The sequence below is a fragment of the Cetorhinus maximus genome, chromosome 2 (assembly GCF_964194155.1).
Source record: "Cetorhinus maximus chromosome 2, sCetMax3.hap1.1, whole genome shotgun sequence".
Lineage (NCBI taxonomy): Eukaryota > Metazoa > Chordata > Chondrichthyes > Lamniformes > Cetorhinidae > Cetorhinus > Cetorhinus maximus.
Window position 1 is genome coordinate 204,599,141 of NC_135880.1, and position 23,174 is coordinate 204,622,314.

The window sequence follows — 23,174 nt, forward strand, 5'->3', positions numbered from 1 at the left end:
AATCCAGTGGGAGAATCTCAAGTTGTAGAGCTACATCGCTCTAACCAAATTAGAAAACCACCTCAGAGACTTAATCTATAATCGCATGACCTATGATATACGTATATGTTGTGGATCAAGATATTCTTGTAAATAAGGAACATAAAAAAAAGGGGAGTAGGAATGTAGTGATTGTAGGTAAAACCTTTCCTACTGTTTTTGGGGTCACCTGATTGTACTGACGAATCAGCTCTAAGCGCGGGTAATCTTAGGGGCAGAGCTTTCTAATCTGGTTCAAGCCTATAGCTTCTTCAACAACTCTGTAAATAAAGTTAACTGTTTCAAGTGAGAAACCTGTCCGGTACACCAAGTTTATTACACTCACACTCTGTGATTTCTAAGCAACTTTCTGTTTATCAGTAAACATCATTATTTTGGTTATTTTATATCCATAGTGAAATTTGTTTGCTTTAAGATCAAGGTGATAGTTTGAGTGTGTGCTAGAAAGTGTTAATTTGAATTTATAATTTTCTACAGAACTCCTTGATCATAGAGCATGTGGAGCACCTAAGACAATATCAGCAGCTAATTTATGAATTAGTAACAGGGTAGAAGGTTCAGTCTCCTCTGTTCTGACATATAAAACCGTAAAGGTTTACTAGAAAGCAGGAAACCACTCGATCCATTGTGACTAAAGCAATCCAACACCAATCCCATTATATACACATATTTGAAACGTTTCAACATTTTTCCTTAAGAGACCTAATGGTCTCTGCTTTAATCTTTCCCTGTGGGAAAGCATGCCACACTTCAAAATGCCTCCACGTAAATAAATCTCTCCTAATCTGTCTTCTCACTCTCTCAGTGGCATACCTTATGCTTTGTGATAATATCAACTGTGTGATGAGGGCGATAAAGAGGCATTTTACTGTTATTGTTTTAGTGCTTTGAAACAAAGCAATGGATGAAACTAGTACAGGAATCTTATTGAGGTTAGAAATCTGTAATAGTGGCTCTAAATGGTGATTCCATTGAAACAAGCTTGGAAAATGTGCTACAATTTTCCAGTAAGTCAGTTAATATCAATAGTTGGTTCTTACATTTGGGAGATGTTAGCTTGTGTCAGGCCATTTCAGTGATGCTTTTGATATTAAACTTAAGTCAGTGTGAGCTATTCCTCTTCCCTGCTTATTATTAACAGGTATTTTTGTACCGGAGGAGCTTCTTCTCCCAGACCCACTGATGGGATTACTGGAGGCCTGTGTAAAGCCGGCCATTTTTGCCCAGAGGGAACTGCTGACTCTATTCCCTGTAAGCCTGGAACCTACATAACAGTAACACATGCAAGTGAGTGTTTGGTCTGTCCAGGTGGCAGATATTGCATTACTGGATTGGAACCATCACAGTGCCCTTCAGGTAAGGAAGATACCACAGTTTTCTCATTTTCATGAAAAAGAACACTTCATATAATTTACATTTATGAACACTATCTTTAAAATCTGAATATCACTGCCATAAGTCTGTTTGATATGTCGGATCTTACCAATGTTTGTATTTGTACAATAGGTTTCTATTGTCCAGAGGGAACCAGCTACAATTGGCAACCGTGCCCACCTGGAACCTACAGCCCTGCAGATGGTTTGGCACATCGCTCTGAATGCAGACCCTGTGATGGAGGAAATTACTGTGCATTTCACAATGCAGTGAAAGTCACAGGGGAATGTTGGGAGGGGTACTACTGCATGGAGGGATCAGTCTCCCCAACACCTGAGTCCAGTCTAACAGGTAAGCTGAGAACCAGTAGATCCTCCTGTGACATTTCTCACAGCGAGTTACAGATTTACTCTGTCCATTATCTTACTGTTCCCTTTCTGTCAAGGAACATCCATGTGTGTACTTCCCTCCCTTTACATTTTCTTTCCTATTTCTGTCACTTATTTTTGCTTTTCTCTCTGTGTGCTTCTTTCTGCTTCCATCTCTTTATTCACATCCATGTTTTTATCCTTCTTTCTTCCCTCTTCAGCTTCTCTCTGTCTCTGCTCCCTTTCATTAATGCTCCTTTTCAGCTAGGATTTGTGAGTGTTCCTTTTTTGCATTTGAAGCTATTCACAACCAAGCCCAATTCATGTTTTACCAGATATCCATGCAGAACAGGAGTCACTGGTTGATGTTCAAGAAAGAAAATCTCAACTGACTTTATTTTGTTTTCCCGATTTAATATCATTAAGATTGATTGTAGTGTTCCACCCAGGGCCCTGGTTGAGATTCTCTATCTCACCACTTCATGCCTGGGACCTACTGGCACTTCAGATTGGAGGGTCTTTTTATCTAGTAAGAAATTGGGGCAGACAGGGACTGTTAATTATTGCAAAGATACCGGGCAGAATCTTCTCTTGGCGCGAACGTCTTGTCTGCCGGCTGAAAAGCCAACGAGAGACCCATGCTGCCTCTTCTTCAGAAGGCCCGATAGATCTTGTGCCAATCAGATAATCAGATCTGGAGACACCAGCGAGCCCTCCTCCAGAATCAAGTCTCCAAGGGCGACAAGTCCCACCTGTCAAGAGCTGCTGGCCAATCAGAGGCTGGCAGCTCCTGTGATTGATAGCGTCATGGAGGAAGCCATGGCTGCTGTCGAAACAGCAGCCACCCCACCCGCCACCTACCCGGAGTCCCAGGACCCAGGATAAAGGTAAGTAATGGAGGGTGGTGGGGGGTGTGGTTCTCAATGTAGAGGTCACTGGGAGAAGAGGGCAGAGGTGTTGGAAGCAAGAGTATGAGGGTGGTTCTCAGTAAGTAAATCCCCCACCCGATGCCCATTCCCCCGATCAGGCACTGAGTGCCTTTGATCGAGGGGCCCCGCCCTGCCCCACCCCACCCCAACCCTCACATGACAGACATCCCACACTCTTACCAGCAGTGACAAGAAGAGGCCCTTAAGTGGGCGTTAATTGGCCACTTAAGGTTCTTAATTGGCAGCGGGGCGGGAAGGTCAATCATGGGCCCTCTCGCCCAGAACTTCATTCTAGACCAGGTGGGAGGACAGCGGAATTTGGACACACCACCATCCTGCCTAACTAAAGGCCCTTGCCAGCTCCAAGCTTTGGAAGCAACAGATTCTGTCCACTGTGTCTAATATAAAGAAACTGTGTGAGACACTGCAATAAAAAGTCATCCTGTTGTGATGGGGTGGTGTAAGTGTCAGCCCTCTTATCCTCATTACTAATTAATGTTAGTATTTCTGGGGCATTATTGGTTTAAAAAGTATATATTTTCCTGCTCCAATATCTGGATATTAGGGGACATATTTTGGAATTATTGTTCTAATAACTCAATGTATCATATTCCTTTTATTATCACAGGGAAAGCTGGTCCTTGTCCAGTGGGACATTATTGCCCCTTTGGGACATCTAGTCCCAGGCCGTGTCCAGTTGGAACTTTTAGTAATCGATCCAAACTAGTTTCACAGGTACAGTATTAAACAAAGACACAACTCCTAAATGTGAGCTGGGCTGTACCTTTACTGGAATTATGTAAAATAAGGCATGGAAACAGGCCATTCAGCTCAATAGGTCTATGCTGGTGTTTATACAAGCCTCCTTCCATCTTATCTCACCCAATTAACGGATCCTACTTTCCCTTTCGCCTTTATGTACTTATCCAGCTTTCCCTTAAATAAGTCTTTGCCATTTGTCTCAACTACACCATGTAGTCACAGGTTCCACATTCTAACCACTCTCTGAGCTTTTTTTTATTCATTCATGAGATGCGGGTGTTGCTGGCTGGGCCAGCATTTATTGTCCATCCCTAGTTGCCCTTGAGAAGGTGGTGCTGAGCTGCCTTCTTGAACCGCTGCAATCCATGTGGTGTATGTACACCCACAGTGCTGTTAGGAAGGGAGTTCCAGGATTCCAGCAACAGTTTCTGCCAGAGATGCAGCAGACCTGCACTCCATCATGGTAGCCATGGGTGAATTCCTGCAGTGGCAACACGAGGGGACCTGGGCACCTCGATCTCCCTCCAGGTGCTTCTTCCCCTCAAGGAGTTAGGCCGGGGCCCTAGGACACCCAAAGGGGTGAGGAGCGGCAGCTGGACACCCTGGGTCATCCATTCAGGAATCTCAGAACTTGTCCGCTCCCTCTGAATCATATTTGCCTGTGACCCCTTCAACCTTGTCCTCCATCACCACAGAGGGAGTAGTTGGCCCACAGGACAGCCAGAGGAAGCCAGGGCCCTCTGGCCTCGCCTCTCCAAAGGACGACCACCGAAGTTATCAAAGGCAACAGGGCAAACAACTCCACAGGCTGTTTCCACCCCTGCTGCAGATTTCAGGGCAACACCTAGAAGTGGTAGGCCGAGGAAAATCATGAAATTTTCATCACAAGTGGTTGCACGGGTGTACACAATATTGTCACCGATTAATCTGAAAATATTTTACTTTCACTGCATTATGTCAGCTGTTTTCATTCAGCATCATTACATAGGCATTGCAAGGCCTCCTCCCCACCCCCTCCCCACTAGGAGTTCAGCTACATGCAGTCGGACCACCAGTGAATCCAGAGGGAGAAGTGGATGTGGCAGGGCCTTTCGGAACCTTGTACAAACGCTCTCCCGTGCAGATGGAGCCTTCATCCATCACACACGACTCGGTGTCCCGAGCGTTTTCACTGCTGCCTGCTGAGGTTCTCTTTCAGTTGTCCATCTGAGCCGACCTGCAATCAGCCTACAGATTGATCCCACTCCCATGGATCACCTGTGCCCATCCAACACGAGGCTCCTCTCAGTTTCGATTTGACCACCATGGCAGTAATGATATTCTTCATGAGTTCCCTCACCTTCTCCTCTTCCCCTCCCCCAAGTCAACCATGTCCTTTCCCCATAACCGTCAGCCCCCATGGCGTAACCTTTGACTTCCCACCGTCACCTACCAGCTTCAACCCTTCACATTCCGGAATGTCCAGATGAATGTGCACGTTCCCTTCCTCCCGGACAATCCCAACTCCATCCACATTAACCTCCTGGACCTGCTCCTTCCCATCCCCCCATCTCCATGTGATTCCCCCGTGTCCCCACCAACAAACCTTGCCACCCCTTCTGCTGATACCGTCGAACTCTCTCCTTCCCACCCTACTGGCTCCCTCTGTCCCCTGTTACCTGAACCATCCTGTCCTACCATGCCCACCCTCAGTTCACTCTCCAGAGTCAGATGTTGACTCCACTGACCCCTGCCTGTGAGCACATTCATCTGCACATTCCCCCCCTTCACACCTGGGCATTCCCGCCTCAGTGTCCCCCCCCCTGCCCTTCACCACTCATCCGTACCTGCCCATGCCAAAGTCACTGGAAGAATGTTGAAGTCCACGCCAAAGTCTCTGGAAGAATGTTGAAGTCCACGCCAAAGTCTCTGGAAGAATGCTGTAGCCTATGACGAAGTCTCTGGAAGAATGCTGTAGTCCATGACGAAGTCACTGGAAGAATGCTGTAGCCTATGACGAAGTCCCTGGAAGAATGCTGTAGTCCATGACGAATTCTCTGGAAGAATGCTGTAGTCCATGACGAATTCTCTGGAAGAATGCTGTAGCCTATGACGAAGTCCCTGGAAGAATGCTGTAGTCCATGATGAAGTCACTGGAAGAATGCTGTAGTTCATGACGAAGTCTCTGGAAGAATGCTGTAGTTCATGACGAAGTCTCTGGAAGAATGCTGTAGTCCATGACGAAGTCTCTGGAAGAATTCTGTAGTCCATGACGAAGTCTCTGGAAGAATGCTGTAGCCTATGACGAAGTCCCTGGAAGAATGCTGTAGTCCATGACGAAGTCTCTGGAAGAATGCTGTAATCCATGACAAATTCTCTGGAAGAATGCTGTAGCCCATGACGAAGTCTCTGGAAGTATGCTGTAGTTCATGACGAAGTCTCTGGAAGTATGCTGTAGTTCATGACGAAGTCTCTGGAAGAATGCTGTAGTTCATGACGAAGTCTCTGGAAGAATGCTGTAGTCCATGACGAAGTCTCTGGAAGAATTCTGTAGTCCATGACGAAGTCTCTGGAAGAATGCTGTAGCCCATGACGAAGTCTCTGGAAGAATGCTGTAGTCCATGACAAATTCTCTGGAAGAATGCAGTAGCCCATGACGAAGTCTCTGGAAGAATGCTGTAGCCCATGACGAAGTCTCTGGAAGAATGCTGTGGCCCATGACGAAGTCTCTGGAAGAATGCTGTAGTCCATGACAAATTCTCTGGAAGAATGCAGTAGCCTATGACGAAGTCTCTGGAAGAATGTTGTAGCCTATGATGAAGTCTCGGGAAGAATGCTGTAGCCCATGACGAAGTCTCTGGAAGAATGCTGTAGTCCATGACGAATTCTCTGGAAGAATGCTGTAGTCCATGACGAATTCTCTGGAAGAATGCTGTAGCCTATGACGAAGTCCCTAGAAGAATGCTGTAGTCCATGACGAAGTCTCTGGAAGAATGCTGTAGTCCATGACAAATTCTCTGGAAGAATGCTGTAGCCCATGACGAAGTCTCTGGAAGTATGCTGTAGTCCATGACGAATTCTCTGGAAGAATGCTGTAGCCTATGACGAAGTCCCTGGAAGAATGCTGTAGTCCATGACGAAGTCTCTGGAAGAATGCTGTAGTCCATGACAAATTCTCTGGAAGAATGCTGTAGCCCATGACGAAGTCTCTGGAAGTATGCTGTAGTCCATGGTGAAGTCACTGGAAGAATGCTGTAGTTCATGACGAAGTCTCTGGAAGAATGCTGTAGTTCATGACGAAGTCTCTGGAAGAATGCTGTAGTCCATGACGAAGTCTCTGGAAGAATTCTGTAGTCCATGACGAAGTCTCTGGAAGAATGCTGTAGCCCTTGATGAAGTCTCTGGAAGAATGCTGTAGTCCATGACAAATTCTCTGGAAGAATGCAGTAGCCCATGACGAAGTCTCTGGAAGAATGCTGTAGCCCATGACGAAGTCTCTGGAAGAATGCTGTAGCCTATGATGAAGTCACTGGAAGAATGCTGTAGCCCATGACGAAGTCTCTGGAAGAATGCTGTAGCCCATGACGAAGTCTCTGGAAGAATGCTGTAGTCCATGACAAATTCTCTGGAAGAATGCAGTAGCCTATGACGAAGTCTCTGGAAGAATGCTGTAGCCCATGCCGAAGTCTCTGGAAGAATGCTGTAGCCTATGACGAAGTCTCTGGAAGAATGCTGTAGCCTATGACGAAGTCTCTGGAAGAATGCTGTAGCCTATGACGAAGTCTCTGGAAGAATGCTGTAGCCCATGACGAAGTCTCTGGAAGAATGATGTAGCCCATGACGAAGTCTCTGGAAGAATGTTGTAGCCTATGATGAAGTCTCTGGAAGAATGCTGTAGCCCATGACGAAGTCTCTGGAAGAATGCTGTAGTCCATGACGAAGTCTCTGGAAGAATGCTGTAGCCTATGACGAAGTCCCTGGAAGAATGCTGTAGTCCATGACGAAGTCACTGGAAGAATGCTGTAGTCCATGACGAAGTCCCTGGAAGAATGCTGTAGTCCATGACGAAGTCTCTGGAAGAATGCTGTAGCCTATGACGAAGTCTCTCGAAGAATGCTGTAGTCCATGACGAATTCTCTGGAAGAATGCTGTAGTCCATGACGAATTCTCTGGAAGAATGCTGTAGTCCATGACGAATTCTCTGGAAGAATGCTGTAGCCTATGACGAAGTCCCTGGAAGAATGCTGTAGTCCATGATGAAGTCACTGGAAGAATGCTGTAGTTCATGACGAAGTCTCTGGAAGAATGCTGTAGTTCATGACGAAGTCTCTGGAAGAATGCTGTAGTCCATGACGAAGTCTCTGGAAGAATTCTGTAGTCCATGACGAAGTCTCTGGAAGAATGCTGTAGCCTATGACGAAGTCCCTGGAAGAATGCTGTAGTCCATGACGAAGTCTCTGGAAGAATGCTGTAGTCCATGACAAATTCTCTGGAAGAATGCTGTAGCCCATGACGAAGTCTCTGGAAGTATGCTGTAGTCCATGATGAAGTCACTGGAAGAATGCTGTAGTTCATGACGAAGTCTCTGGAAGAATGCTGTAGTTCATGACGAAGTCTCTGGAAGAATGCTGTAGTCCATGACGAAGTCTCTGGAAGAATTCTGTAGTCCATGACGAAGTCTCTGGAAGAATGCTGTAGCCCATGACGAAGTCTCTGGAAGAATGCTGTAGTCCATGACAAATTCTCTGGAAGAATGCAGTAGCCCATGACGAAGTCTCTGGAAGAATGCTGTAGCCCATGACGAAGTCTCTGGAAGAATGCTGTAGCCCATGACGAAGTCTCTGGAAGAATGCTGTAGTCCATGACAAATTCTCTGGAAGAATGCAGTAGCCTATGACGAAGTTTCTGGAAGAATGTTGTAGCCTATGATGAAGTCTCGGGAAGAATGCTGTAGCCCATGACGAAGTCTCTGGAAGAATGCTGTAGCCCATGACGAATTCCCTGGAAGAATGCTGTAGTCCATGACGAATTCTCTGGAAGAATGCTGTAGCCTATGACGAAGTCCCTGGAAGAATGCTGTAGTCCATGACGAAGTCTCTGGAAGTATGCTGTAGTCCATGATGAAGTCACTGGAAGAATGCTGTAGTTCATGACGAAGTCTCTGGAAGAATGCTGTAGTTCATGACGAAGTCTCTGGAAGAATGCTGTAGTCCATGACGAAGTCTCTGGAAGAATTCTGTAGTCCATGACGAAGTCTCTGGAAGAATGCTGTAGCCCATGACGAAGTCTCTGGAAGAATGCTGTAGTCCATGACAAATTCTCTGGAAGAATGCAGTAGCCCATGACGAAGTCTCTGGAAGAATGCTGTAGCCCATGACGAAGTCTCTGGAAGAATGCTGTAGCCCATGACGAAGTCTCTGGAAGAATGCTGTAGTCCATGACAAATTCTCTGGAAGAATGCAGTAGCCTATGACGAAGTTTCTGGAAGAATGTTGTAGCCTATGATGAAGTCTCGGGAAGAATGCTGTAGCCCATGACGAAGTCTCTGGAAGAATGCTGTAGTCCATGACGAATTCTCTGGAAGAATGCTGTAGTCCATGACGAATTCTCTGGAAGAATGCTGTAGCCTATGACGAAGTCCCTGGAAGAATGCTGTAGTCCATGACGAAGTCTCTGGAAGAATGCTGTAGTCCATGACAAATTCTCTGGAAGAATGCTGTAGCCCATGACGAAGTCTCTGGAAGTATGCTGTAGTCCATGACGAATTCTCTGGAAGAATGCTGTAGCCTATGACGAAGTCCCTGGAAGAATGCTGTAGTCCATGACGAAGTCTCTGGAAGAATGCTGTAGTCCATGATGAAGTCACTGGAAGAATGCTGTAGTTCATGATGAAGTCACTGGAAGAATGCTGTAGTTCATGACGATGTCTCTGGAAGAATGCTGTAGTTCATGACGAAGTCTCTGGAAGAATGCTGTAGTCCATGACGAAGTCTCTGGAAGAATTCTGTAGTCCATGACGAAGTCTCTGGAAGAATGCTGTAGCCCATGATGAAGTCTCTGGAAGAATGCTGTAGTCCATGACAAATTCTCTGGAAGAATGCTGTAGCCCATGACGAAGTCTCTGGAAGAATGCTGTAGCCCATGACGAAGTCTCTGGATGAATGCTGTAGCCTATGATGAAGTCACTGGAAGAATGCTGTAGCCCATGACGAAGTCTCTGGAAGAATGCTGTAGCCCATGACGAAGTCTCTGGAAGAATGCTGTAGTCCATGACAAATTCTCTGGAAGAATGCAGTAGCCTATGCCGAAGTCTCTGGAAGAATGCTGTAGCCCATGCCGATGTCTCTGGAAGAATGCTGTAGCCTATGACGAAGTCTCTGGAAGAATGCTGTAGCCTATGACGAAGTCTCTGGAAGAATGCTGTAGCCTATGACGAAGTCTCTGGAAGAATGCTGTAGCCTATGACGAAGTCTCTGGAAGAATGCTGTAGCCCATGACGAAGTCTCTGGAAGAATGATGTAGCCCATGACGAAGTCTCTGGAAGAATGTTGTAGCCTATGATGAAGTCTCTGGAAGAATGCTGTAGCCCATGACGAAGTCTCTGGAAGAATGCTGTAGTCCATGACGAAGTCTCTGGAAGAATGCTGTAGCCTATGACGAAGTCCCTGGAAGAATGCTGTAGTCCATGACGAAGTCACTGGAAGAATGCTGTAGTCCATGACGAAGTCTCTGGAAGAATGCTGTAGCCCATGACGAAGTCGCTGGAAGAATGCTGTAGCCCATGACAAAGTCGCTGGAAGAATGCTGTAGCCCATGACGAAGTCGCTGGAAGAATGCTGTAGCCCATGACGAAGTCTCTGGAAGAATTCTGTAGTCCATGATGAATTCTCTGGAAGAATGCTGTAGCCCATGACGATGTCGCTGGAAGAATGCTGTAGCCCATGACGAAGTCGCTGGAAGAATGCTGTAGCCCATGACGAAGTCGCTGGAAGAATGCTGTAGCCCATGACGAAGTCGCTGGAAGAATGCTGTAGCCCATGACGAAGTCTCTGGAAGAATGCTGTAGTCCATGACGAAGTCTCTGGAAGAATGCTGTAGTCCATGACGAAGTCTCTGGAAGAATGCTGTAGCCCATGACGAAGTCTCTGGAAGAATGCTGTAGCCCATGACGAAGTCTCTGGAAGAATGCTGTAGTTCATGACGAAGTCTCTGGAAGAATGCTGTAGCCCATGACGAAGTCTCTGGAAGAATGCTGTAGCCCATGACGAAGTCTCTGAAAGAATGCTGTAGTTCATGACGAAGGCTCTGGAAGAATGCTGTAGTTCATGACAAAGTACCGGCATGTTTTCCCACTGGCGTATGGAGAATTGGGCGTGCGGGGGTGGGGGGCGATTCCAGCCCAGCCTTCATTTACACCCCATTAGCGGGATTCCCAATCTGCCATGGCAGGCAGCATCAGAAGGTCCCACTATCATTTCACACTGGCATGAAACTAAATTTTGGACCTCCTGCCAAATTCTCCCAAACCCCCCATTGGTGGCGACATGGTAGAATTTCACCCTCAATGATCAACATTGAAGTCCTCCACCCAGAGTACACTCTGCGCCCATGCCACCCTCAGCGCTTCCTCCAAGCAGTATTCAGCATGGAGGAACACTGATTCATCAGCTGAGGGGAGAAGGTATGTGGTAATCAGCAGAGGGTTTCCTGCCCATGTTTGACCTGATGGCGCGAGACTTCATGAGGTCCGGAGTCGATATTGAGGACTCCAAGGACAATTCCCTCCTGACTGTATACCACTGTGCCACCACTTCTGATGGTGGATGATGTTGGCGGTGCCTGGGACATTGTCTGTAAGATATTACTCTGAGTAAGCCGATGCTTGAGCTCTCCCAATTTTGGCACAAGCCCCCCCCAGGTGTTAGTAAGATGGACTTTGCAGGGTGGACAGGACTGAGTTTGCCATTGTCATTTCTGGTGCCTAAGCTGTTGCCAGGTGGTCCAACCGGTTTCATTCCTTTTAGACTTTGTAGCGGTTTCATAAAACTGAGTGGTTTGTCTGCTCGTTTAAGAGTCAACCACATTACTGAGGGCCTGGAGTCACATGTAAGCCAGACCAGGTAAGGACGGCAGATTTCCTTCTCTGAAGGGCATTAGTGAACCAGATGGGCTTTTACAACAATCGACAGTGGTTTTCTGGTTATCGTTAGATTAGACTTTTAATTCCATTTTTTAAAATATTGGACTCAAATTCCACCGTCTGCCATGGTGGGATTCGAACCCAGGTCCCCGGAGCATTACCCTAGATCCCTGGATTTCTAGTCCAGTGCCTCCCATGTAAAGAGGTTTCTCCTTATTGGATGTATTGGGAACTATCTTATGTATAAGGCCCCTAGTTTTGGGCTCCCCCGAAAGTTGAAAACCCTTCCCTACCTCTACCCTATTGAAACCATTCATAATTTAAAATCAGGTCACCTCTCACATTTCTCTTTTCAAGAGTAAAAAGCAAACTAAATTTGAACAACAAAAATACCAGACAAAATGTAGACATTGATAAAGGAACAATCGTTGGAAACCAGTTCTGTGATGTTGATGTGAAAGTCTAAATTTGATATGGACAGGGTTTGAATTCTGAAAATATTGGATAAGTGTTAGAATTCTGTATTTAAGGTGCATTTAATTTCCTCACTATACCTTGTATACCTCCTCTGTAGAACAACAGTGAATGAATATCCAATTCCTTCCTTGTATGCAAAGGGTTTTGAGCAACGTGAGAAAGTTCCTTTCTTTTATTTTCCTCTCACTCAAAAATCTTTTGTGTAACCTGAATTTAACCTACGTTTACACAACTTTTCTTAAATAATTTAAACAGCTAGTTGTTCGAGGAGAGATTTTTTTAAAAAAACGTGATTATTTTATTTTCCCCATCATGAAAATTTCATACTGAGGATGACAACTTACTGGGGAAGCACTTATTCATTATAGGCAGGAAAATCAAAAGTATGTTGGTTGGGGTGTTTTAATATACCATATTGTCACTTAACGTTAGTGTTCTTTTTCAGAGTGACTGCACCCCTTGTGTTTTTGGTCATTATTGTGGTTCAGAAGGTCTTGTGACACCTTCAGGTGAATGCTGGGAAGGTTTCTACTGCTTACAAGGAGCCAAGGTGCCAGAAAATCCAGTCAAGGATGACACTGGAGGCCCCTGTCCCCCAGGTAGTTACAACGCTTTGAATTTTGTCCATTAATGCCCTACCCAGAGCTCATAGAGCCAGTTCCCCAAGCACTCTGGTGTTAGGTCTTGTGGACATTCCTTTTTGCATGTTCTGGATTTGCAAACTGCACTTGGAAATTGTCAGCTCATTCCTATGTCTCTGAATGGAACCCTCAGGCCTGTATTTGTGCCAATGACGGAGAGCCTCTTCGTATCGGCGAAAATCCCAGAAATGGCTGAAAATTCTAAGTCCTGCCCCCGAACCCGGCATTTCCCACCTTCTCAGGGATGGGACTGATTCACGGAGGTATCTGGCCATTTAAATCACCAGCTGCCTCCACTGAATTGGGATTTTGGAAGAAAAGGAGTGTGGAGTCTAGAGTGTGCAGATTAGAACAGGCAAGGTCAGAACTTAGTGGATTCTTATGGATAGCCAGGGTACCTCATTGACGAGGTAAAGTATATCTTTGTACAGGGTTCCAGGGCAACTTTGAGAGAGGTAAGTCTCACTTAGGGAGAGTTAAGGCACTCTTTGGGATTGTTAAAAGTGATTATCCACTTTTTACACAAACTCATTGGAACTGTCAAGCTGTAAAAGAAGTGTCCAGCTGTCCAGGAATGGCCTAACTGTCCAGGAGATGTCCAGCTGTCCAGGAGACGTCCAGCTGTCAAAGAGATATCCAGCTGTCAAATCTGTCAAAGCTATCCAGGAAGTGTCAGACCTGTCAAGTCTGTGTCAAAGCTATCCAGGAAGTATCAAAGCTGTCAAGAAATTGTCCAAAGATACTAGGTAAATTAGCATGGAGGGGGTAAGGGCAAAGGGTGGTGGGGGTATGGGTTGCCATGAATTGACACACTAAATTATTATGGGGGTAATGGGTCTGGGTAGAGGGACATTAAATTGGCATGGGGTGAGAGGGGCCACAGGGTGTGAGTGGGAGGCATGGGTTGGCATAGGTTGGCATGGATTGAGCATTGTGAGGGTGAGGTCTGGAGGGATTTTTTTTTGTTTTATTATTTTTTATTTATGAAAACACAGTGCTGGAGCACAGAGACAGGCCTTGTGTTCAGCTTGCCCCTGCTCCTGGCACCCTGTGGATTCATTGCAGGGTTCCCACCCAGGGCCCTGTTTCAGCCCACCCACCCCCGGCAACTGACAATCCCACCTGCAGGCGACCATTTTTAAATATCGGATTCGTCGAGCGGGAAGTCGCCTGACTCTGTGCCCCCGACCTGGGAACAAAAATCTGAGCCTCAGCTTTCAATAGAATGGTCAAGGTTTAAATACAGGGAACAGATATTCTACTTGGTTCTAAGGTAAAACTTTTATCAATATTAATAAGCACCAAGTTAAAAAAAATCACATCACTTAAGGATTAATGTACTTGAAAAATATAAGCTTTGCCAACAGTCATTTGTTGATGTTTAATGTTTAACAAATTACTCCTACATTTTGTCTCCTTTTGTTTATTCAAGTGCCCTTATAATTTTTATTTTGTGGAGTTTTTTTTAATGGTGATAGCGTGTTGGAAAGTTCGGCTGGTAGAATTTTCTGTTTCTTTCCCACCAATGTTATTCACTTTCCTCCTCCTCTCTCAAAGACACTGATTGTCACTAGGGTGCAGTTCCACAGGCACCAGTCACCCTCTGGTACCTTGACCAAGCAAATATTCTTCATTTGTGAACCTACAGCCAATGGGGTTATCACAGCCAAGGCTGACACTGTCCTCAGCTACTGTCCAAACACGGTGACTTAGAGCCAGGGTCAGAAATTAGCCAATTTTCCCCAACTCGGGCATCTGAGGCCAATTATAATGCCCCTATCACCACCCTGGCTGAGATCAGCTGCCTTAACACAATGAACCTGATCTTGCCTTAACGCTATGGCTCAGCCTGACATCTGAGAAACATTAAAAGCATTTTTGTAACTGATATGCATTAAGTAGTGTGCCAGCTACTTCATGCTCATGTCATGCTGGTTAGTGAGAATGTTACTGTGTCCCTATATTAACCTATAGGAAGGAAGTGGGGTCCTATTAAATATGCAGATCAATTATGTCTTCAGTACCCGATCAATAATATTCACCAGAGACCTGAGTGGGTTTTTAATTTTAGGCACGGGGGTTGGTCAGTGTTGTTCCCCTGTCATTATGCATGTCATAAGATAGCTGAAGCTGTGACTTGAATTAAACACACAATGGTTATTTTGATATTGGGTAATTGTATCCACTGTAACACTCATTTCTTTTGTAACAAATATCACAGCCGCTGTGTATATATTTCATAGACCACAATTATTTGACCATGTGAAAAATGCTAGAGTAATTTTGTTTTTTGCCCTTACACGGTCACTGATTTTACATTGTTACTTATTGCAGGTCATTTCTGTCCAAATGGCATAGCTTTTCCACTGGGATGTCCTGCAGGAACATACAGTGCTCTCGAAGGGCAGGGTAGTTGCAGTCCATGTGTTGAAGGGTAACTTGCATTCAATTATTAATTTACTTTGTGACAAAATTCATTGTAAACTGGTGTATGAATTGGAACAGATTGGAAAGCTCTCTGCATTCTTAAAATTTATATTACAGTGTAGTACAGCCGTAAAAGGCCTTAGAAATTCAAAAATGCCTTAATAATTTACACCTTTATGTTGTATAATTTAGAACTTGGTTACCATGCATTCACCGGTCCTAGAACTGTGACACCTTGCGAACGAATGAATCTAAATTGCTGCAGGTGGCATCGCTGAAACAATACATCATCTTAATGATCACCAATTGGGCAGTAAACCTACCATTCAGTTCAACAGAACAAAAATCGAGCAATTTTATATTTGGTGCTGCTGATATAACAATGGAGTAGTGAAGATGAAAGTTGTCCTCAATTAAGTAACTATCCTAAGAATACATGGGATAAAATATTAGTTTTATTAAAGGAAGTTACTATTTAACAATAAAATGATATGGACCCCGGACAATTTGTACAGCTTCACTGTGGAGTCAATCATTATCTTTGTTTATGGAAGACTCCCTTGATTTTCAAAGCAAGGCAAGCACAAGTCATTAGTGCACTTTTCATCAAATGTACTTCACGTGAGGCATAAAATATTATTTAAAATCTGAACAGAATATGCTGGAAATACTCAAGAGGTCAGACAGTATCTGTATAGAGAGACAGAGGCAGAGTAAAGAGGCTGGATTTTCCAGCAGGTGCAGAACCCTGACAGTGGGCTCATATGGCGTTGCCAAGCCCACCCATGTCATCAACACAGCACTGGCACAACCTTTCATGAGGCAGCTACTTAATTGACTACCTCTGCGCTTGCCATCCTATTAAGGCTGGCAGGCGGGCCCCAATTTTGCCGACCCAACCAGACGTCAGGGCAGCAGGCCCACCAGGAGGGTGAGAGTGAGGACACAATGACATGGAGGCGCCCTCTGCTGCCTGCACAGAATTAATAAAGAGGCCCGAAGCTGATGGGGACATCGGATTGGAGAGGACTGGAGCTTCGGCCTTTAATCCCCATCATTGGGGCACAGAGCCTCTGGCCTCAATTGAGTCAGTGGCCTCCGCACATGGTGAGGGGGAATACTGCTCTACCATTGGTTAAATGTTGTCTCAAAATGGTCCCTGCGAGGGACCTGAATCGCACTAAATGGCTAGCCACCTCCATGGAGCAGACAGATTCATAGCCTGCACCTGGGAAAAGTCTCTCGGGAAAAGGGATGTTTTGAGGAGCTATCCCCGTGCAGCTCCCCCAATTTTTCCCAGTACCCGCCCCCCTCCCCTGCCACCGCCTCGAACCCCATCTCCACGGGACTGGGAAAATTCAGGCAAATGTTTCAGGCCTGTGATCATTTGTCAGAATCATTCACTATAAACGATTATTTGCCAGCCTAACCCAAATTCTAGGCACCAACTTCTTCTGTAGCGCACGACCCACATGAGATAAAAACTGAAGAATATTTAACTAGATATATTTGGTATTGGGTTCAATGGAAATTCTCTTTTGCTTTCTTACAGGCATTTCTGTCCTTCAAATGCTTCATCTTATGAAAGAAACATTTGTGTGCCTGGGCATTATTGTCCTCTAGGAACAGAATCTAAAGACAAATATCCCTGCCCCAAAGGGACATACAACAGACTGTCAGGGAGGACCAGTATTTTGGACTGTATGCCGTGTGATGCAGGTAGAAAATTAAAATATTTGTGTTGGAACAGCTCACATTTATCACAAGGGCAAAAATGCAATGCACAAAATAATCTGATGAGTGATGTCAACCTGCAAAACTCTCAAACTAAAAGTCTAAATGAATTTTTTTTGCATATTCCACCAAATCAAGATTCTTCATTATATTGTTCATTACTTGGCAGCTCACATAGTTGACTTCACGTTTAACGAAACCATGTATGCCCAAATAGATGGTGTTGCTATGGGATCCCTCGCAAATATCTTTGTTGGGTTCCATGAGAAACATGTCTTCAATGGAATGACACCTAACCTCCTACCCCTCACATATTTCCGATCTGTGAATGATACGTTTGCTATATTTAAATCTGCAGCTGTAATAATTTCCTTACGTGTCTTAATGGGATCCATCCTGCACTCAAATTCTTTTGAAGTGGAGCAATCAAATGAGCTTCCTTCCCTTGACGTACTAGTTGAGAAATCTGCCGGGGGTTCTCTACCATGGTCTACCGCAAGCCTACCTTCACTAGTCAGTATACGCATTGGGATTCTTGCAGTTCCACACGCTATAAGATTGGCCTTATTAGAAACCTCATAAATAGGGCCCCAGAAATCTGCTCACCATGCAAATTTGATGCTGAAATAGAGTGCATAAAAGGCATCCTATGGGATAATGGCTACCCTGGTAAGATCATTTCGCGCTGTATATCATGCAAACTCATTAACAGGCCTAAGACAGTCACTTTCAGCCCTGAAAAGTGCCCAGTCTACCTCAGATTACCCTGGAAGGGAAAGGTATCTCAAATATTTGAGCACCAGGTGAAGCTAGCTATTTCACGCTGCTCCTGTGCAGTAGCAACATGAATGGTATCCGCCACTAACAAATCTGCCATCAAGCCTAAAAGACATTCTGCCTATCATACAAATGAGTAATGTGGTATATGAATTTCAGTGCCAGTGTGATGCTAGGTATGTATGCCGTTTTTCCAAAGACTGGCAGATCGTATCAAACAGCATGTCCCTTCCACTGTTCACAATGGGCAGGGTATAGACTGTAGTTGCCGTGCTTGCAAAACTCAAAACGCAGTGTCCAACATTAGATGTGATTCTGCAATTGGACAACATTTGCTAAATAATCCTCAGTGAGCTAAGAATTATGTTGACAACCAATTACAGATAGTCAGTCAGGCTCACAGTGTGGCACATTTGTGTGTACTGGAAGCTACATATATTAATACACAAGGCCCAGAAAGAACATATATACACATTGTGCCTGTTTCAGCTAAACAAAATAAGTGACAGCCATTTGCTGGTTCAATCCTCGGGGCAATGCCTTGGCCAATCAGAGTTAAGCTGCCTGGTTTAAGTTTCAAAGAATGCTTGGCAGTTAACTGTCAGTCACCATCAACTGGTGCATTCCCCATGGCAATGCTTCTACCAATCAGAGTCCACTTGCCAACCAATCAGCACTCTCTTATAAAGTATAAATTGTTGTTCCCTTTACATTTGGTGTTCTTACAAATTGTCCTGATGAGAGCAAGATGAAAAGCTTCAACAAAAAATGTCTCTTTTTTTCAGCAATATTCAAGTTCTGTACTACCAAATGACTATTTATTAAATAATCCTTAAAGATGGTTTAAGTTGTGGGGGGATTCATTGATATAATTTTTATTATAGTATAACAGTTAAAGTTTCTGATTCTGTCACAACACCTGGAAAAAGAAAAATCCTTGTCAAGTGAAACATCAATAATTTTTCTCATTCTTTCCCTCCCCACCATATAGTTCCCCTACATATAGTTCCTTACCACAAGCCTTAAAGACTGGGCAGAGTAATTATTCTACTTGTTTGATAAGACAACCTTATCATTAGATTTAAAAAGAAATCAGATAATGGATGCACTTCCACCCAAAATCTAGAACCATCTTCTCATAAATTGGTTAATATTGCTTACTGCTCAAGTCAATGCTTATATATGTTGACTCCACAATTTGCACAGTACATAATTGAATATCTTCTGTTATTATTACTCATACATCGCTATAAGATCCTAGTACTCAGGCAGTGACTTCAAAATCAACATGAATATTGTGTCATTTTGATATTTTCACATTGGTTTGTGGCAGTAACCATCCTGTTATATTGGTTATTTTACATTTATCCTTTAACTAATACCACCAAAAGAATTATCCCGTCATTTATCTTGTTGCTCTCAGAGAGATTCTGTGTGCAAATTGACTGCTGCATTTTCCCCATTACAACAGTAACAGCATTTCAAATCATTTCATTCACAATGAAGCACTTTGGGACATATCCTGAGTTCATGATAGGTACAAAATAAATGCAAGATCTTTCTTATCTGTTTTTAACAATCAGTCCATTTTAACCTAGACTTAAACATTATCTTTAAAAATGTATTAACTTACTAGAAAAATAGCTGATTATAACAGGACTACCACTTTCAAACCTATTCTTGTACCATCGCTCAAGTCCTTTACAGCTTATTCCCAACTTCCGGACACCAACTTTGAATCTTCCCTCAGTGGCACTCTGGTCTCTATTATCCTTCATAAGGCTCCCAATAATCATTGCTACACTTCTGTGCAAAAGCTTTTCACATTAAAGATAATTTGCATCCGCTGCTGTTAATATTTTAAACAGCTACGTACCTAAGAGCTGTTATATTTTAATTATACTTTTTGTACCCATCAGGGTTCTGTGAAGTAAGAATTGCTCACAGAAAATGATGTCTGTGTGTCTGTGTCTGTATCTGTGTGCCTGTGCAACTTTGTCAGTGTGTGTGTGTGTGTGTAGATGTGTGTGTGTGTGTAGATGTGTGTGTGTGTGTAGGTGATGTGCATAAAGTGGAAGAGCCTCCAAAAGGAGTTAATTGCTGGAGATATGGGCAAACCCAATTCTTTATTTGAAATTTTGAGATTATCCCCAGCATCTTGTCAAAGTGAGATGTCCTCTCACAAAGGGCAGTTAATATTCTGTGAAATTAATATTCTTATTTCTTCCCATAGGACATTACTGTGAACGAGCAGGTCAAGAAAATGTCACAGGATTGTGTGCTGCTGGTTATTACTGCGTGAGGGAAGCCACAACTCCCACACCAACTGATGGTATCTCTGGCAAAGTGTGTCCTCCAGGTCATTTCTGTGTCCGTGGAGCATCTTCTCCACAGCCATGTCCAACTGGTTATTATAGCAATAGCACACAGAACACTAGGGTGGAAGACTGCCTCCCTTGCCCACCAGGTATTCCTTCCTATTCCATCTCATTTCCCATTGCCTCAAATGGGTCAGTGAGTGCGAGAGCATCTTGGTGTGGCCAGCTGTCTTCGTCTATCTTGTAGCTCTCTTGTTGTTTCCTAGGAGGCTGTAATTCATTTTCTGTAGCCTTTCCTGTCATATGTTGTTAAATGTTTGATTAAAATTTATAAAATTACATAATTTTCTGATCATTGGCAAATGCAGTGGAGCACTGCTGTATGAATGGTCAATACCTGAAGGGAGTTTTGCTGTATGTTCAGCAGTATAACGGTATTATTCAGCTACTACTAGTGTACTGCTGTACAGATTAGTTGACCCTTATACTTTAGTCAGCTCTAGTAGCATTCCCGCCACTCGTCAGAAGGTTGTGGGTTCAAGACTCACTCCAGAGATTTAAGCACAAAATCTAAACCAACACACCAGTGCTGTACTAAGAAAGTGCTGCATTGTCAGAATTGACATCTTTCGGAATAGACATGAAACCAAGGCCATCTGGTCTGCGCTCTCAGTTAGATGTAAAAGATCACATGGCACTATTTGAAGAAGAGCAAGGGAGATCTCCTGTTATCCTAACAAATACTTATTCCTCAAATATATGATTTGGTTGTTTATTTCATTGCCGTTTTTCATGTCTTGCTTTGTGCAAATTGGCTGCAACGTTTTACATTACAAAATGGACTAGAATTCAAAACTACTTCATTGGTTGCGAAACACATTTAATGATCCAAAATTGTTAAAGGTGCTTTGTAAATGCAAGTCAGTCCTTTCCCCTTCCTCTTTTGACTCCACCTGTTGGGTCTACCACCTGACCGGGCCTCGTGCCTAAAAATTGGGAGGAGATCGGGATGGGCTACAGGCTTGAGATGCCTCTGGGATTCCTGTATAACCATTTGTCAATCTTCCCTCTGACTTTTAGGTGTAAAACCCAATCAGAGGTGCCTGTGCCTGGAGTTCCTCAGTCCCTTGGGCAATGCAAATCCATAGAGGGAATCTTGAGTCTCTAAAGTCACTGGCACCACTAGAAGAAATCTTGAGGCAGTACCCATAATGCTAAGTCATTTTATCCTTATAGGACAATTCCCAGCCACAGGGCGGAGGGAAATTCCACCCCCGCCCCCCTCGCACCCCTCCCCATAATAACATAAAACAGAAACCTACGTATCTAAAGTGCTTGCAAAGAGGAAATAGCAAAACAAGTCATACTGTTACAATTGCAATATAATTAGGGGTGAAAACAAAGGCAACTCGAAGATATGAAGTGAGGAAATATTCTTAACTATCAATTCTATTCCCTTCACAAGTCTTGGGAAATTTGTAGGATTGTAAGGCCCACCTAACGTATAGAGATCACTTTCAAGGAGATAAAAGCTCTCCAAAATTTCTCTCAAGCCCCAAATACAACCCCAAATGAAAACTAGCAAAACTTCAAGATGTCAAGCTAGCATTATGACCTACATTATTCAACCTGTCCATTTTAATTTATGTCTGATTTGCTGAGTCATTTATGTTGGTGGGGAGTGTGAGTCTATGATTGAGGGTTTTGGCTGCATGCCAATGTTAAAAAGAGTCTAGACTCTAAAAAGAGTCTGGTTTGCAAAGTTTTTCAGGTGCTTTTTGGAGAACACTTGATAGCCCCCTAATGGGAGTAAGCACATTGTAACAATTACATCCTGCTTCTGCCCCTTCAATGTAAATACCCTTGTACTACTTTGTTATTCCAGGAGTCTAGCAATGCAAACAGTGGTCTGTTTGTCTGAAACTAGACGTACAGTTTCTGGTCTCAGTCTCTGTGGTATAAATAAACACCGAGTTTCTTAATGGTGTGTTTAGTGATGGGGGGAATGTGCGTCTATCTACGTTATGTGGGACCGAGTTGTGTTTGCCTCCGAGGTGTCTGGTATTCTAGTTGGAAAAGAGGGTTTGCATACCAGTTGCTTATTAGCTGACTGGTAATAGTGTGGAGTGGGGAGAGACCCGTTAATGTTTCTCAGTGGAATGCCTCTCTGCCCTGCTGCCAACTTGATTTTGAACTATCAATTTTTAAGCAAGGCATTTGGAACAAAAAGAAAGTACTGATGTTCTGAGATGGTCCTTCTTTCTGTGGACTCTAGGCGTGGTACTTAGTTAGTAGACAGACTACAGTCATACTCTGGTATCTGTTTAACACTTGTTTATTAGTATTGCATCTAAACAGGTTACAGAGTAGGCATGTTGCTCCTAGGCATGATTCCAACCTCTCATGATTGACTGATGTCAGTGATACATCATCATCAAAGTCATACATTTGCATACCCCATCTGTTAACCCTTTATATTACAAATGTCAGTTTTCATTTCGCAACAGACTGAATTGAACAGTTTCTCTTACTGTTTTCTTTCTTAGGATTGTCCTGTGACAGGCAAGGACTTGTTTCACCTTCCCAAGCTTGTGAAGCAGGGTTTTATTGTCCGCCTGGTCAGAACTCCAGCAGACCAGCTTCTTTCATCTGTACTAAAGGAAACCAGTGTCCACAGGGGAGTGTAAAACCAAGACCATGTTCCCCAGGGACCTTTCAGGAGCAGATTGGGCAGGTACAAAGTTCAGATTTATTGAAGTTTTGTCACTGGTTTGGATGGAAAAGGCATAACATGGAGTCTACATCAGTAGATCAAAAACATAGGCTTTGCACCAAACATCACAAAAGCAGGTTAACTGGTCATTATCACATTACTGTTTGTGGGATCTTACTGTGCACAAGTTGACTGCCACATTTCCTACATTCCAATAGTCATTAAACTCAAATTTGACTGTTAGGCACTTTGGAACATCCTGTGGTTGTAAAAGGTGGTAAACAGATGCAAGTCTTTTCTCTCCTGCTAATAGTGAACACTGCCTATTTTTACATTGTAGTTGTCAGATGTAATGAGCCTGCCTCCAAAGATTTCAATTTAACTCGAGCATCCAGTAACTATGTAGCTTTGTTATAAATTTATCTTTAAACTGTTAAAAACTGCCTTATCTGCTTGCATTGAAGACCATTGAATATCTTTTTTAAAATATTTCATT

General features: G+C 43.8%; 1 long non-coding RNA gene across 1 annotated transcript; it reads left to right on the forward strand.

The window, feature by feature from the left end:
* The first annotated feature begins 12,546 nt into the window (after positions 1-12,546).
* LOC144669380 (uncharacterized) lies at positions 12,547-16,818 on the forward strand. The gene is made up of 3 exons (XR_013573666.1): positions 12,547-12,667; positions 15,044-15,143; positions 16,689-16,818. It is a non-coding gene; the product is annotated as an uncharacterized LOC144669380 (long non-coding RNA).
* The last annotated feature ends 6,356 nt before the right edge of the window (positions 16,819-23,174 follow it).